The sequence below is a fragment of the Elephas maximus genome, chromosome 1, assembly GCF_024166365.1.
Source record: "Elephas maximus indicus isolate mEleMax1 chromosome 1, mEleMax1 primary haplotype, whole genome shotgun sequence".
NCBI lineage: Eukaryota > Metazoa > Chordata > Mammalia > Proboscidea > Elephantidae > Elephas > Elephas maximus.
The window spans coordinates 216887794-216903392 of NC_064819.1; the positions used below are offsets into that span (position 1 = coordinate 216887794).

Genomic DNA, 15599 nt, shown 5'->3' on the forward strand with positions numbered 1-15599 from the left:
TGCTCTGGGAGGGATGGTTGGCATCAGAATTGGGTAAGGTGCCAGAGAGAGGAGGGTTGCCTAGCCTCTACCACACGGATGTCAGCCTTGCGCTGTTGATCTTGGTTCTCCTTCCCCCTATTGGGGATGAAGTAATTCAGACACTGCCCCCAAGGCGTTTTTACACCATCCTTCAGCACACTCAGAAAGGCTTTGCTGTTAGCTGTTTCCTCTGGATAGAATCCACTTCTTTCAGATAGTTCTGTGGCTGGCTGTTTCTTTTCATTCAGGCATTAGCTCAAATGTGCTGTTTCCTCAGAAAGACTTTCTTTGACACTCTATCTGAAATAGCTCCCTTCTCCTCTTGCTTTCTATCCAGTTGCTTTGTTTTATTTACTTTATACCATTTACCATTATCAGAAATTATCTCATTTATGCAATTGTTTACATACCTCTTGTTAATCTCAACTACTAACAGGACAATGTTGTGTTTCACGAGCCTAGAAGAGTGCCTGGCATCCAAAAAACATGTGATATGTAGTTTTTGAATGAATAAACCGAAGACTTCATGTTTACAATACAAAAAAAAAACAAAGCCAGTGCCGTCCAGTCGATTCCAACTCATAGCGACCCTACAGGACAGAGTAGAACTGCCCCATAGAGCTTCCAAGGAGCGCCTGGCGGATTCGAGCTGCCGACCCTTTGGTTAGCAGCCGTAGCACTTAGCCATTATGCCACCAGGGTTTCCCTCATGTTTATACTAGAAATGACAAATATGTATCTGGTTTACTGTTAAATGAAAACCTCAGCTTTTTACTTAAACTGTTGTGGAATTGTCTACTAGGTTATTTAAGTACCCAGAGTATATTTTTTTCATTATTTACAATCTGTGAATTGCTAATTGACCATCCTATTCTTTCTCCTGGATTTAGTTCTTCTCAACAGAGTTCTCAAATCGTCCACAGTTAATCTCGAGAAGAATTCTTTTTGTATCCCTGGCTTAAAAAGTAATTTTCTGTACGTAGTTTATTTTATTGATGAAATTTGGGCTCAGAAAGATTAAGAAAATTTTATTTGTCCATTTTTTTCATTCATTCACTCAGAAATATTCACTGAGAATGTAGAATAACTAGAAGGTAAGATCCAGACTTTGCCTAACATGTCCCCAGTGCTTGGACATTGTGCTATACTTGGCTGTAATGTTTCTTTATATATGTATGTTTTTTAAAATAATACTTTATTGTGTTTGTGGTGAAAATTTACACACCAAGCTAGGTTCCCATTGGACAGTTTCCACATAAATTTTTCAGTGACATTAGTTACATTTATCACAATGTGTCAACATTCTCTTTGTGTTCTGCTTGTTTCTTTTGTAGCACTTCAGCTTCCCTGCCCCCTTTTCTTTTCATCTCTGCTTTTGGGTAATTGTCGACCTTTCGGTTTTTAAATAGGGCACTGATCTTAGCGGCAACATCCTTTATTTTGTGTGCCACTCTACTATTTTACTAAAAGGTAGTCTCAGGGGCTAGGCTCAGTTCTAGGCTTAAAGAATGTCTCAGAGCAATAGTCTCAGGGAGTCCTCTGTACTCCACTGTTCCAATTTTTCTGGCTTTTTAAAAAGAATTTGAGCTCTGCTCCACATTTTCCTCCCATTCTATCCAGGACTATCTATTGTGACCCCAGTCAGAACGGTCGGTGGTGGTAGCTGGTTACCTAGTTCTTCTGATCTCAGGGTAAATGAGGTTGTGGATCATGTAGGCTTGTTTCTTCTCTAAGCTTTTGGTTATCTTCTTACTCATTTGCTCCTGGTGAGGAGAGACCTGTAGTTGTATCTTAGATGGCCGCTCATAAGCTTTTAAGACCCCAGGAGCTATTAAGTAGGATGGAGAACATGATTTTTGAGTACTATTTTATACCAGTTGGCTGAGCTGTTCCATGAGACTATGGTCCTAAGCCTTCAAAGCCAGAAAACCAATCTTGGAAGATATTTATGTCTGAGGAGTATCCATATTTGTGCCTTCAATGAATATATGTGCCTGCACCAACCTATTTGCATTTACTTTAATGGGTAAAGATACTTCTATCTGTTCTCACCTACATATACACCTGCACCTACCCATACACCTATATGCCTATACTAATCCATTTGAGCTCAAACACTTGATGTTTGTTGGAGTTGTTGCCATCTTATATGTGTTGAATTTTTCAGTATAGGCAACCTTTTCTCTTGACATATATTTGCTGAATTTAATTCAATTGTTAGGTGATATTGAGTCAGCTCTAACTCATAGTGACCCTATGTGCAACAGAACAAAACACTGCCTGGTCCTGCGCCATCCTCACAATAGTTGTTATGCTTAAGCCCATTGTTGCAGCCACTGTGTCAATCCATTAATTCACTATTAATTCACTAGTGGGCATAAAACAGATACACAAATGACCTTATATAAGGTGATATATGACAAGTGCATGTGGAATGATCAGAGTGTAGATTATAGGGTAGAACGTTAGAGGATGGAAAGATTTCACATTTTCCATTCCAGTGGCCTGAGTTTACAGATAAGGAAATTGAAACCCAGAGAAGATAATGGTTTGTTTTCCATGAATGCTTCTAGAAGGAATAAATGATTGACAGACTGGATGGTACTCAAGGTTATGTGATTATTTTAGGCAGAGCCTATATCAGAACCTAGTCCTAAGACCAGGGCTCTTTCATCTCTGTCAGTGACCCCCAAATTTGTGTAACTGGAATCACCTGAGGATATTGCTAAACATGCTGGTGATGGTGTTCTGGGACCTCAGTTTTTACAGACACCCTCCACCCTGTGATTTTATTTCATGGTCATATTGAGACACTGCTGTATACACCATATTACTAATACATGAATCTACCTCACTTACAACTGCAGAGATAGGAGGTTTCACATTTGTATGGAAAGTACCATTATAGGATTTTCAAAAAGTCCTCTAATTTTTGCTTAGCAACATAGTATTAATCTTTGAGCCAAATCTTAATAAACTAAAGACTTGCTTTTGACATTTCATTAAATTCAACTGTTATTGAGTGTGAGGGGTATAAAAATCAGTAAGACATGTTCCTTAATAAATCTTTAATCCTGCTTAAGTAAAGGGAAAAAAGTCACAGAAGCCTGATATTTCCTTGAATTATAAATGATTTTTCTAGCTGTCAGCAACATCTTACCTTGTGAGGAGCATCAGAAACCAAACCCACTGCCCAAACCCACTGCCGTCAAGTCGATTCTGAGTCATAGTCATAGTAGAACTGCCCCATAGCGTTTCCAAGACTGTAGTCTTTACTAAAGCAGACTGCCGCATCTTCCTACCGTGGGTTTGAACCGCCGACCTTTGGGTTAGCAGTTGAGTGCTTAACCACTGTACCATCAGGCCTCCTTTGTAAGGACCATAGGGATGCTTTGTTTTTTTTTTCTCATTTACCTTTTTTTTTTTTTTTTTTATTGTGGAATGGGTTTATTGCGGAGTTATCCACTAGGTTATGAGTACCCAAAGTATTCTTTTGTTACATTTTGTGCATGATTTGGGAGGAAATAGGAAGGAAGCGCCATATGTTGTCCTTCCCATACTTTCAAATTGAATAATTATAATCAAGTAATAAATTTAATTATATAAAAATTATATAACAGATTTAATTTTTCTATGGAGGTAAAACCTCTATGGCAAGCTCTGCTTTTCCTGACCAGTTTTCACTTTCTATATCTTATATTTTACCCTAAGTTGTGTCAGTAGTAAAATATTCTATTCATAAGCAGTTCTTTATGCTTTTCACAGAATGTTGAGCCTGAAATGTTTTATGTCAGGACACATGGAAGTTCATTTCTTACATTTAGGGAGAAGAAATAGGGAAAGGAAGACTTTAGAGACAATCGATAGACTCCAAGAGGCACTGGGAGATTCTGTGTACACTGGGTTGCAATATATGGTTTTATATTCCTTTTAGGTGATCTCTCAGAAATGTTTCATAGGAGTAGGAAAAAGATGCAACTATCAGAATGATGGATCTGCGTGTATATCTAGAGTTACTTCCCCCTCCTCCCAGAGGCTCAGTGGGATTAGGGAGTTGGAGAAGAGAGATGTCTGGGTCATTATTAGTGTCACAAAGACTCCTTTCCCTTCTCTACTATGGCAGCGAGGTAGGTGGGTGGGTGTGGAAAGCAAGTGGCAATCAGGGGTTGATTGAGGAGGGCAGGTGGGGAGAGCTGAGTGACTAAGTCAATGGGGAGGAACAGATTTGTCTTAGGTTGAAGTTAATCTTCCAGTGAAGGTACAAATCTACCTGTCTGGTTTAAACTGTATCCTGGTGATGAATACAGTGCCTGGTACATGTCAGCTATTTAAAAAAAAATGTTGAATGAATGCATATATGCATAACTGCTTACAGAATTGTGCCAAACCTTTCAAAGAGATTGGAATTTAATAAATAGGATTGGTGATGTTTAGATGAGCTTCTTGGTTCTAGTACAATCCCTTGCACATAATTGACACATAAGGAACCACCTGGCATGGCCATTAAGATAGCATAATAGGTTTTAATACTTGATATGCATTAGAAAGACCTAAGAACACTGAGTTTTTTGTTTTTAGGAAAGCATACATTTGCTTTTTTTATTTTCCATGTTTTAATAAATACATTTTTTTTCTTGAGAAAGAGAAGTCATTTCATCTAAAATCAAAAGTGGTGAAAAAATCAAAGTTGCTCTAAAATCATGATTCCCAGTTCCTAACAACTTTACTTGCTTATTCCTTCAGTTGTAAACACCACATTTTGGATTGAAACTCTAAGTACAAATCAAATGAGTCTATTGCTGAGTGGTGTGTGTGCGTGTGTGTTTGTGGGAAAAGAATTTAAGGGTTGGAGAGGTGTCCTTATTTTCTGACAGCATGTGGGCAGCATGTAGAGCAATAAATACTTCCCCTCAGCAGCTGTAAAGATGGGTGATCTTTGGTTTGTGCATTTGTAAGTAAAGTGAAATCAAATGATTTCCAACAAAAATGGAGACATAACTAATGAAACAACTTGGGAAGATGGAAGCAGGATTGCCAGTAGTAAAACAATTGCCTATTTCTCTACTTAATAAATTTTAATGCTTTTTTGGGGGGGTTTTATTTATACTCCCAAGCTCATTAACTAAAAAAGGCAAAACAATCGAATTCCGTCAATCACTAAATTGATTTGAAGAGAAGCAGTTAGAGACTAATCAGTGAGAAAAACCTGACAACTGATTCATTAGGTAGTTATTAACACATTGTTTATGTGAATTCAGGCAAAACCATACAGAGAATGCTTTCAAACAGTATGCTGGTGTAATTTTCCCATTCCTTCCAAAATGAGTTTTTGTGTATATAATCACTGTTCAGTTAGGACTCATAGTTCTCATTTTTATCACCTGGTAGAAAAGTTGGTACATTTGGTATGTAGTAATCTACTCAATGGCAATGAGCTTAATGTACTTAATTACTTTTCGTGTGGAATCATTACTTTTTGATTTGTTTTTCTAAAACCATTTGGTACCTGACAGTAGGGCTCACAAACTCTAATGCCTACAGGGGGCAGGCAGATGAGGATAAAAGGGTGAAGCTGACCAGGTGGGAGCAGGAGAGCACAATGTCTTCAAAGGAGGGACCAGTGCCACCTCCAGCCAACTGCAGCCATGGGAGAATGTGGGCCTCCCGGCACTACATCTGCTATTTCAAGAAAAGCTAGAAATTGGAGATTCTGTCTGAAATGTTCCTATCTGTAAACTTTGACAACTGATTGATTTTTTTTTTTTTTTAACATCATGTAAATCAAAGCCTGGCTGTTGCTGGCTGCCAGTTTGAGACCTCTGTCATAGATGATCAGGGTTAGGGGGAAGAGTGCAGCCCCTGGAGCCTAATATCCTAGGTATTTTTTTTAACAAGCACTAAGAGTGGGGCTGTAGGCAAGTCACTGTTTTACTCAAGGCCTCCTTATTTTTTTAATTAGGAATTTGTGTCAAATGATAGACAATTTAGTTTCTTTTCAACTTTCACAGCATCTATGATTTTATAAGGAACAATCATTGACCTTTACATTCGTTGTATAGATAGATAGCTGCCATTGAGTGGACTCTGACTCATGTTGACCTTATATATAACAGAACAAAATGCTGCCCAATCCTGCACCATCCTATCTCCGGCATGTTCAAGTCTATCCTTGTGGCTGTTGCAGTAATCTATCTCACAGAGGGTCTCCCTTGCCCTTGGTGGCTCTCTACGTCACCAAACATGGTGTCTTCCTTCAGGGATTGATCTCTCCTGATGACATGTCCAAAGCAAGCCAAGTTGTACAGTGATCTGTTGTGATCCACAAGGTTTTCATTGGCTAATTTTCTGAAGTAGATCACCGTACCTTTCTTCCTAGCCTGTCTTAGTCTGGAAGCTATGCTGAAACCTTTCCACCATGGGTGACCCTGCTGGTATTTGAAATACTCATGGCATAGCTTCCAGCATCACGGCAACACGAAAGCTACTGCAGTGCAACAAAATGACAGATGGTTGGTGGTCATATTCATTAACATTCTTATTTTCACTGTGAATTACATGATTTCCCCAAATATTTGAGATCTGCCTACTATTGGCCTCTCTGAGAGTTGTTTATGAACGTTTGTTGAAAGTGACCAGAGAAAATACTGTCAACTTGTCTCTGAGTATGAGCAAATTGTTAGCAGAGTTGCAGTACTTGGTGATCTCCTGCTGTAGTAAACATATTAATAAGCTCTCACCAGAAGAACTGCGAACAGATGCAGTTCTTGAAAACACGGTGTCCTTGTCACATTTACTTGTCTGTTTCTCCTAGTGAGGCAAGACTTGTTTGCGGTATCCTAGTAAATACTCTCCTTTTTGTCATAACCAGATCATAGTTCATGAATTCTGTAGAAAAATCTTTATAAAAATATCTTTAATACACAGAGCTCAAGCCCTAAGGAAAGATACACAGTGACATGTAATGACAAGAGTATTCTTTTTCATCCCATTACACAATTTGTTTTATTCTATTACACAATTTCCTCAGAGCCTGAAATAAGAATAGTACATTGTTTTTGTAGCCACATTTCAATGTGGAACTTCAGGTGCTTAAAATACAACAAGTGTATCCACACAGTATCCTATGAGGTACATTGGGAACAATCCCTAGTGGAGTGGGATAATCCCATTCTTCTAGGCATCACACTTAAGCACGTCTGTCTTTGCTGATAACTAGCTGGGTGACCTTGAAAACTGCATGCCTTTCTAAATATCCATTCAGAATGCTGCTTAGGGGGAAAAAAAATACATCTCATGGGATTTTTGTGAGGATCATAAAAAGCAATTACATGTGAAGGGTTTTGCAAACATAAAACACCATTAGGAAGATAGCATGCTAATCAATCATTTACTTACTTAAAGACCAGGACTGAAAGTACAAAGAGAAAAAAAAGCAGCTTGCTGGATATTGCATGCTGCGGCTGTAATTCTTCAGAATTTGAAACTGGCCTCCCCATTCTTTCCCGCCATTTCTTCTTGCCCCATTTTAAACCATGTCTTGTACCTCAACAGTTTCATTAATCAGAGTAACTGGGTATATGAGCCAAACTCAGAATCTCAGGAGAAAAAATTTGTGTTTTCTGAAAGACCTTAAAAAATATTCCTTTGGGTTTTTATTCCTTCATATGAGTTATATATTTAATTTCCATTTTTTTCCCTTCTCTTTAGATTTTTTCCAGTTTTCCACATCAGTATTAGAATCGCAGACCTTGGGTGGATGTAATCTCACGTACTGAATTATATAGAGAACACACTATCATCTTTTCACTTAATCTTACATAATAGTTTCCTAAGTTTCCAAATTTCTGCCCAGTCTCAGTAACTATGATTTAAAATGGTGGCGTGATATTCTATTACTGAATGCACTAAAATTCCTTTAATTTTAAACATTCAGGATGTTTCTGGTTTGGTTTGGTTTGTTTTTCTTCAAATATATGCAGTGGTGTACTGCTCTCCAGAAAACCAGCTACTGGGGGGAGGGGGACCACGATTTGTAGCATTTGCTAATTTCTTTGATGTAAATACTCCCACCATGGCCAGTTTCAAGCTACTGGCTTGATGTCACTAAATGTAGGACTGGGAGGAGACGTACTGTATTCTTATACAAATAATGCATACCTTCTATGTTTGTTCACCAACCGTTACCTCCCCCACAAGGCATTTTCATAAGCATGCTATGCTAATTTTTTTATAGCAACATGTAAAAAAATTTGCATAGTGTGTATTTCAACAATACTTCATAGGGGGAGGGAGGGCATTATTTGTGTAAAATACGGTACCTAATTGGCTCTTGTGAGCTAGTATGAGCAGCTCCAGCATACCACTACATCATAGTACTATGATGACATCTTAGAAAACATGGAAAAGTAAAAGCTTTAAGTATCGTTTTACCATTAGCTTTTTCTCATTCATAAACTACCATATTTTTACACAAATAACGCGTGCATTTTTTTCTGTTTGCTGACCACGCCCTCCCCCCTCCGTTGAGGTATTTTCATAAGCGTTGCTATGCTAATTTTGTTTTTACATGTTGCTGTAAAGAAATTAGCATAGCATGCTTACAGAAATACCTTGCAGGGTGGGGGTGGTAGACAAACGTAGAAGGTGCACGTTATTTGTGTAAAAAAATGGGTATACTTAGTGTCTGCATACTTCATGTGATGAATACTCAAATACTCTGATATAGACACATATATGTATATATCTGTATAACAATTTCCATGTTGTTATACAGAAAAAATAAAATAAATATATCACTAGTCTTTCAAAATGAATTTTCTAATTTAATTTTTTCCTTAGTTACAAAAAGCTACTTATACCCACCAGCCTCAAGCTTTTTCTAATTAGTGGTAATACCTTTATTAACTACCATTATATCCTTAAGTTATTTCAGTGCAAATATTAGTCATGTTATATCACCCATCTTCTCATTCTGTAGTTCTTATTTCCCCTCATAGTACACATCGTTGAACAATTTTTGCAGAAAAGATATTTTGGTACTATGTTTTCTGAGTTACCACACGTCAGAGAGTCCCTCAAACCTCTGAATGTTGCTTCATTGTCCTATGGTAGACATTGTTACAGAAGAAAAGTCTGTGGCAATCCTAATTTTATTTCTTTTGTAGGTAAGTTTAATTTCTTCCTATCTGGATGTTTGAAGCACTTACTATCTTTGAGATGACAAAAAAACTTAGTGTGTGTCCAGGTTGTCATAGTTTTAGTTTTGTGCATAATCTTCTAAATTCTCTTGGTTTTTCCCCTTACATTTGTGATAATTTTTGTCAGCTGCTCTGTAGTCTTTGGTTACAGAGGTTGCAACTCCATGTCGTGTTCTTCATCTCTTTTAAGTTTTTTTTTTTTTTTAATCCTTTCTGAATTATTTTTTCCTGTACTTAAATTTGTCCACTGTATCAACAATTTGATTTAGTCATTAAAATCACCATTTAACCATCAACGCCTGTTTTTCTACTTTTCCCTTCAAAAATGTAATTTTTTTATTGTTACTGTATTTTTTCTACTATAGTCTTTTCTTATCCTGAATTGTTCTTACCTCAGTCTATTCTTGCTTTATAGAAACAATATCCTTTAAAATGTCTCATTGTAAACATCAAATAGATATTTTTTTCATGTTGCCTCACATTTCCTTAAAAAAACAAAAAACTATTTTTAAGGTTCCCTCCTCATGTCTGTAGAGAGTTGTTTCTTCTTTTTTGTGCTACAAATTTTCTTTCCTGGGCCCATGTTAACTATTTTTCCCTTTGATCATCCTTGAATGAAGATAAGTCTGAGCACATCTGATAGTCCAAAGCAAACCAAGAAGCACCAACTTTTCCTAGAGTGACCACTGCCTGCCCTTCTGCCATCTGCCTCTCGTTTCAGACCAGAGCTTGGAGGGAAGGCTGATAGGCTGATGCCAGAGTGCCCAGCATCAAAGTAACAACAGAGCAGGCATTCAACAAATGTTCATTTATCCTTCTAACTGTGAAATACTCATCAGAATTCAAGTTGAGGGGAAAACTTTCAAATGGATGAAGAGACCTCAGATTGCTAATTATGCTGTTTTCCAATTCAGTTCCATCAATTTTAGAGTTTTTAGAAATGTTTGCTGAATTTTAGAAGATCATCTTCTTGCTAGTTTGTTTCCAAAATTATTATGATTTTTTTTTTTTTATCAGTTTGGACTTTTTTTTATTTTGGTACCTATTAGTATTATTAGTATTTGGGAAGGGAGCTGTCTGTTAGTTCCATATTTTTGTTGTTGTTGTTGTTGTATATAACTTCTGTACTCAGTTTCTTTTGAGGAACATCATGGAATTTTTTTTTGTTTGGTTTTCTATCTCATAATATAATTTTTTACTTATTCAGTTCCACAAACGCCATGAAGCCAGATCATTTTCGAAGCTATTTTTAAGGGTTTTATTTCAACAGAGCAGACATTCATAGGCTACATGGTACGTTGAACTACGCATTAACCTTAGGGATCCTTATTGTACCTTTTATGTTGAATATTGCGGTCAAGGACAGTCTCACATACCTCATTAAATTGTTGCAAATCCTGTATTAATGGCATAGGAGTTGATGAGATTACATATATTGCAAAGGCAAGTGCAGTCAATCTATTATTTATGCCAATTAAGAGGTGCAATGCCACCGAACTATAAAAACAAAGCAGAAACCATTAATGCACCACAACTTTTTCCTTGCTTCAGATTTGCATAATTACAATTTCACTTAAACTTATGTGCAGATTAGCTTGGGTTCTTGAGAACACACAAATTGCCTAGAGCAGCGTGGTGATTAACAACAACAACAAAATAAAACAAAAAACCCACCAATCCAGGATATAAAGTTTGAAGTTGATAATTCTCAAAATGAATAAAACACAGCCAGAAGTTAGCAAGTTTTCCCCAGGCATCTGTAAGCATTCCAGGAGTGGTGTACATGTGGATGTGTGTGTATGTGTTAATTTGTGTGAATTAAAGGTGTTATTAATATGAAAATTGTAGCTATGTATTTTCATAGTGTTAAACTGAAAATCAGAGTTTTTCCATGGGCTTCATATTAATTCATTAGGTCTATTTTTACTGGCTGTTATTGTTGTTAGGTGCCATTGAGTTGGTTCTGACTCATAAAGATCCTATGTACAACAGAAAGAAACACTGCCCAGTCTTGCACCATCCTCATGTTGCAGCCACTGTGTCAGTCCATCTTGTTGAGGTCTTCCTGTTTTTTTGCTGACCCTCTACCTTATCAAGCAGATGCCCTTCTCCAGGGAATGGTCCCTCCTGATAACGTGTCCAAAGTATGTGGAAGAAGTCTGGCCATCTTCGCTTCTAAGGAGCATTCTGGCTGTACTTCTTCCAAGACAGATTTGTTGGTTCTTCTGGCAGTCCATGGTATATTCGATATTCTTAACCAACACCATATTTCAAAAACATCAATTCTTCAGTCTTCCTTATTCATTGTCCAGCTTTCCCATGCATACGAGGTGATTGAAAACAGCATGGCTTGGGTCAGGCACACCTTAGTATTCAAGGTGACGTCTTTGCTTTTTAACACTTTAAAGAGGTCTTTTGTAGCAGGTTTTCCCAATGCAATGCGTCGTTTAATTTCTTGACTGCTGCTTCCATGGATGTTGATTGTGGATCCAAGTAAAATGCAATACTTGACAACTTCAATCTTTTCTCCATTTATCATGATGTCGCTTATTGGTCCAGTTGTGAGGATTTTTGTCTTCTTTGTGTTGAGTTGTAATCCATACTGAAGGCTATAGTCTTTGATTTTCATCAGTAAATATTTAAAATCCGCTTTACTTTCAGCAAGCAAGGTTGTGTCATCTGCATAACAAGTTGTTGGTGAGTTTTCCTGCAATCCTGATGCCCTGTTTTCCTTCATATAGTCTAGCTTCTCGGATTATTTTCTCAGCATACAGGTTGATTAAGTATGGCGAACGGATACAACCCTGATGCGCACCTTTCCTGACTTTAAATCACACAGTGTCCCCTTGTTCTGTTTGAACAACTGCCTCTTGGTCTATGTACAGGTTCTGTATGAGTACAATTAAGTGTTCTGGAATTCCCATTATTTGCGATGTTATCCATAATTTGTTAAGATCCACAAAAACATAGGTAAACATTTTTCTGGTATTCTCTGCTTTTAGCCAAGATCCATCTGACGTAAGTAATGATACCCCTGGTTCCACATCGTCTTCTGAATCTGGCCTGAATTTCTGCCAGTTCTTTGTCAATGTACTGCTGCAACTGCTTTTGAATGATCTTCAACAAAATTTTACTTGCACGTGATATTAATGATATTGTTTGATATTTCTGCATTCTGTCGGATCACTTTTCTTTGGAATGAGCACAAATATGTATCTCTTCCAGTTGGCTGGCCAGGTAGCTCTCTTCCAAATTTTTTGGCAGAGATGAGTGAGCATTTCCAGCATTGCATCCATTTGTTGAAACATCTCATTGGTATTCTGTCAGTTCCTGGAGTTTTGTTTTATGCCAATGCTTTCTTCCTTCAATAGTGTCAGTTCTTGATCATATGCTACCTCTTGAAATGGTTGAACATTAACCAATTCTTTTTGGTACAGTGACTCTGTGTATTCCTCCCATCCTCTTTTGATGCCTCCTATGTCATTCAATATTTTACCCACAGAACCCTTCAGTATTGAAACCTGAGGCTTGTTTTTTTTCTTCAGTTCTTTCAGCTTGAGAAATGCTGAGCGTGTTCTTCCCCTTTGGTTTTCTAACTCTAGGTTTTTGCAGGGTTACTTTAGTCTAATTTAAAATTCTGATTAATAAATGAATTAAACAATATGACATTTAACACTAAACTCTGCAATGTTGTGCTAATTTCCTCTCCCTATATTCTCCATTTTCAGATAATATTCACACATACGGCAACATTGGTGTCCAAATCCATTTGAAGTATTTTTTTTTTACAAAAATGTGATGCTGTTCCTGATTCTGTGTATAATCCCTGTTCTTCCTTGATGCACTAATTTTGAATGACTCAAAAAGCAAAAAACAAAGAAAAAACATGGGGTGGTCACATTGATTCTTTTTTAAATCATTGAATTTTATTGATGAATATTCAATGATCCTAATTTTTAAACTTTTTTTCTGGGTATTAAGGCTTTTACTTAACAAACCATCAGTCTCTAAGTACTGGATGACTATTTGCATACTGTCTTACCTTGTTAAAGATCATTGCCAGATTTGTTACCTATCCTTCAAGCTCTGAAATTTTTTATCTTGATTTATACGTTTCTTAAGACTTCCTTACAAAACAGTTTAAATATAGAAAAAAAAAATTACTGAATCACTCTTTAGCCTGTCTTATCCAGGAGAAATATCTTTCAGTTCTGTGCCCTTCCTTGATCTCCAAACAACCACTTTAAAAGCTAGAGAGCTCTTTCTTAATGTGAATGCTGTAAAAAAAAAAAAAAAAAAAAAAAAAAAATTGAAATTTTCTTTATTATCAGACTGTTAATTTTTAGAGTCAGATTGGGTGGAAAATGGAATGTACTATTCTGGGTACAGGCTTAGGTGGATGCGAGCCACACTCCATCCGATCTAGCTGCACTCAGGGTCCCAGGCTTGGATTACCCCACAGAGCTGAGTAATGAGAAAGCTCTGCACAGTGGTAAAGAGCAGTTTCCGGAACCAGGCTGCCTTTGGTCTAAACCTTGGCTCTGCCACTGACTGAATCATCTGAAATGGGTCTTCATCATCTGTGTGTTCCATTTCCTTATTGGTAAAATGCAGGAAATAATCATACTTATCTTGTAGAGTAATTAATAGACAATTAAACGAGTTCAACTGGCATGCAGTATATTGTAGCATTTGCTCCCATTACTATTACCCATTACATGCAAGTGAGATGTTATTGTTGTTAGTTTCCCTTGAGTTGGCTCCAAGACCTTACGTATAACAGAATGAAACATTACTGGGTCTCGTTCCATCTTCGTGATGGTTTTGATATGTTTGAGCTGATTGTTGAGGCTACTGTGTCAATTCACCTCATTAAGTATTGACTTCCTTTTAGTTGGCCCTCTGTCAAACACGATGTCCTTTCCTAGCAATTGGTCTTTCCTGGTGATGTGTCCAAAATAAGTGAATGGAAGTCTCTCTGTTCTCTCTTTTAAGGAATATTCTGGTTGTATTTCTTCTAAGGCTGATTTATTCACTCTTTGTCTACAGTACATTCAATATTCTTTGCTAACACCACAGTTTGAACACATCAGTCCTTCTTCTGCCTTCCCTTTGCCAAACCATATGGGTCACAACAGAATATTGCAAGTGAGATACCCTGTGTAAATTACATTTTCAAAGAAGGGCATTTATTGACTCCAGCTGCTGGGCCTGGTCTGGTCACCTACTCAATCCTGTGACAAAGGGAAGGTGCATGATTAACCACACCTGATCCACGTGAAATGCAATCCCTCAAAAGAGAAGGGAGCTGTCTATGCAGAAGAAGGCACAAGTCATGTTGTGCAAGTAAAAGCAACAGATGTCCACTCCACACCAGGAAAAGCTGAAGGAATCATAAAGGAAAAGAAAAAAGAATAGCTGTCTTCATTATCAGAAGTGTTGTTTTGTGGGAGAGGGATTAGCCTTGTCCCATGTGGTTCTGAAGGGCAAGAGTAAGACAAATGGGAAAGAGTTACAGGAAGTCAGATTCCTACAATTCAAGGAAAAAAACAGACTAGAATTCTGAAATGGAATGAACTGTGTTATAAGGCTGTGAGATTCCTGTTACTGGTGGAAACTTTTAAATAGAGGTCTAAAATCATGTGCTAAAGAAAAGGTTATATGTAATAAGAGACAGGTGGAGTGACATAACAGTAAATATGTCTACTTCTATGGCTTCTGCAATTGTGGGACATTTGGGACTGATCTTAGGTGTTTGAAAACTTGCTCTGTTAATGACAGTTGTGCGATACTCAATCCTCCAAATTTCTGATGAAAATGTTGACAGTTTTATTCCATAGTTGACTTGTCTGAGCTATAACTTGGATCTAATTTTATGTTTGTTCTTCACATTTGACTATATACCATTTATCCCCTGGTGATGCAATGGTTAAGCTCTTGGCTGCTAACCAAAAGGTTAACAGTTCAAACCCACCTGCCACTCCAGGCGAGAAGTATATGGCATTCTGCTTCCATAAAGACTTACAGTCCTGGAAATCGTATGGTGCAGTTCTGCTCTGTCCTATAGGGTCACTATGAGTCAGAATTGACTCAATGGCAATGGGCTTAATCTGTGCTTACTGAAGACAGAACAGTCAGTCCAGTTACACAGCCAATCTCAAAGCCCATTTTAGCTAGTAATTTCAACTGAAGTAGTGAATTTATGCTATTATACCTTTGACTCTGGCATTAATGAATTTCACTGAAGGAAAAATTTGATTTATTAAGTGTTCTGATACTAGTGAAATAAGTCAGTTTGCTCATCAGCAATGAGAATGATCGAATTCATTGCAGAGAGTAATGCATTAATTGGAAAATTGGTCATTTGTCTATTTATTGCTC

The 15599-nt window shown here is 37.4% G+C and overlaps 1 protein-coding gene across 1 annotated transcript in view; it reads left to right on the plus strand.

The window, feature by feature from the left end:
• Positions 1-15599, plus strand: part of GRM1 (glutamate metabotropic receptor 1) — a 485985-nt gene that overhangs the window by 20558 nt on the left and 449828 nt on the right. The window lies entirely within an intron of this gene.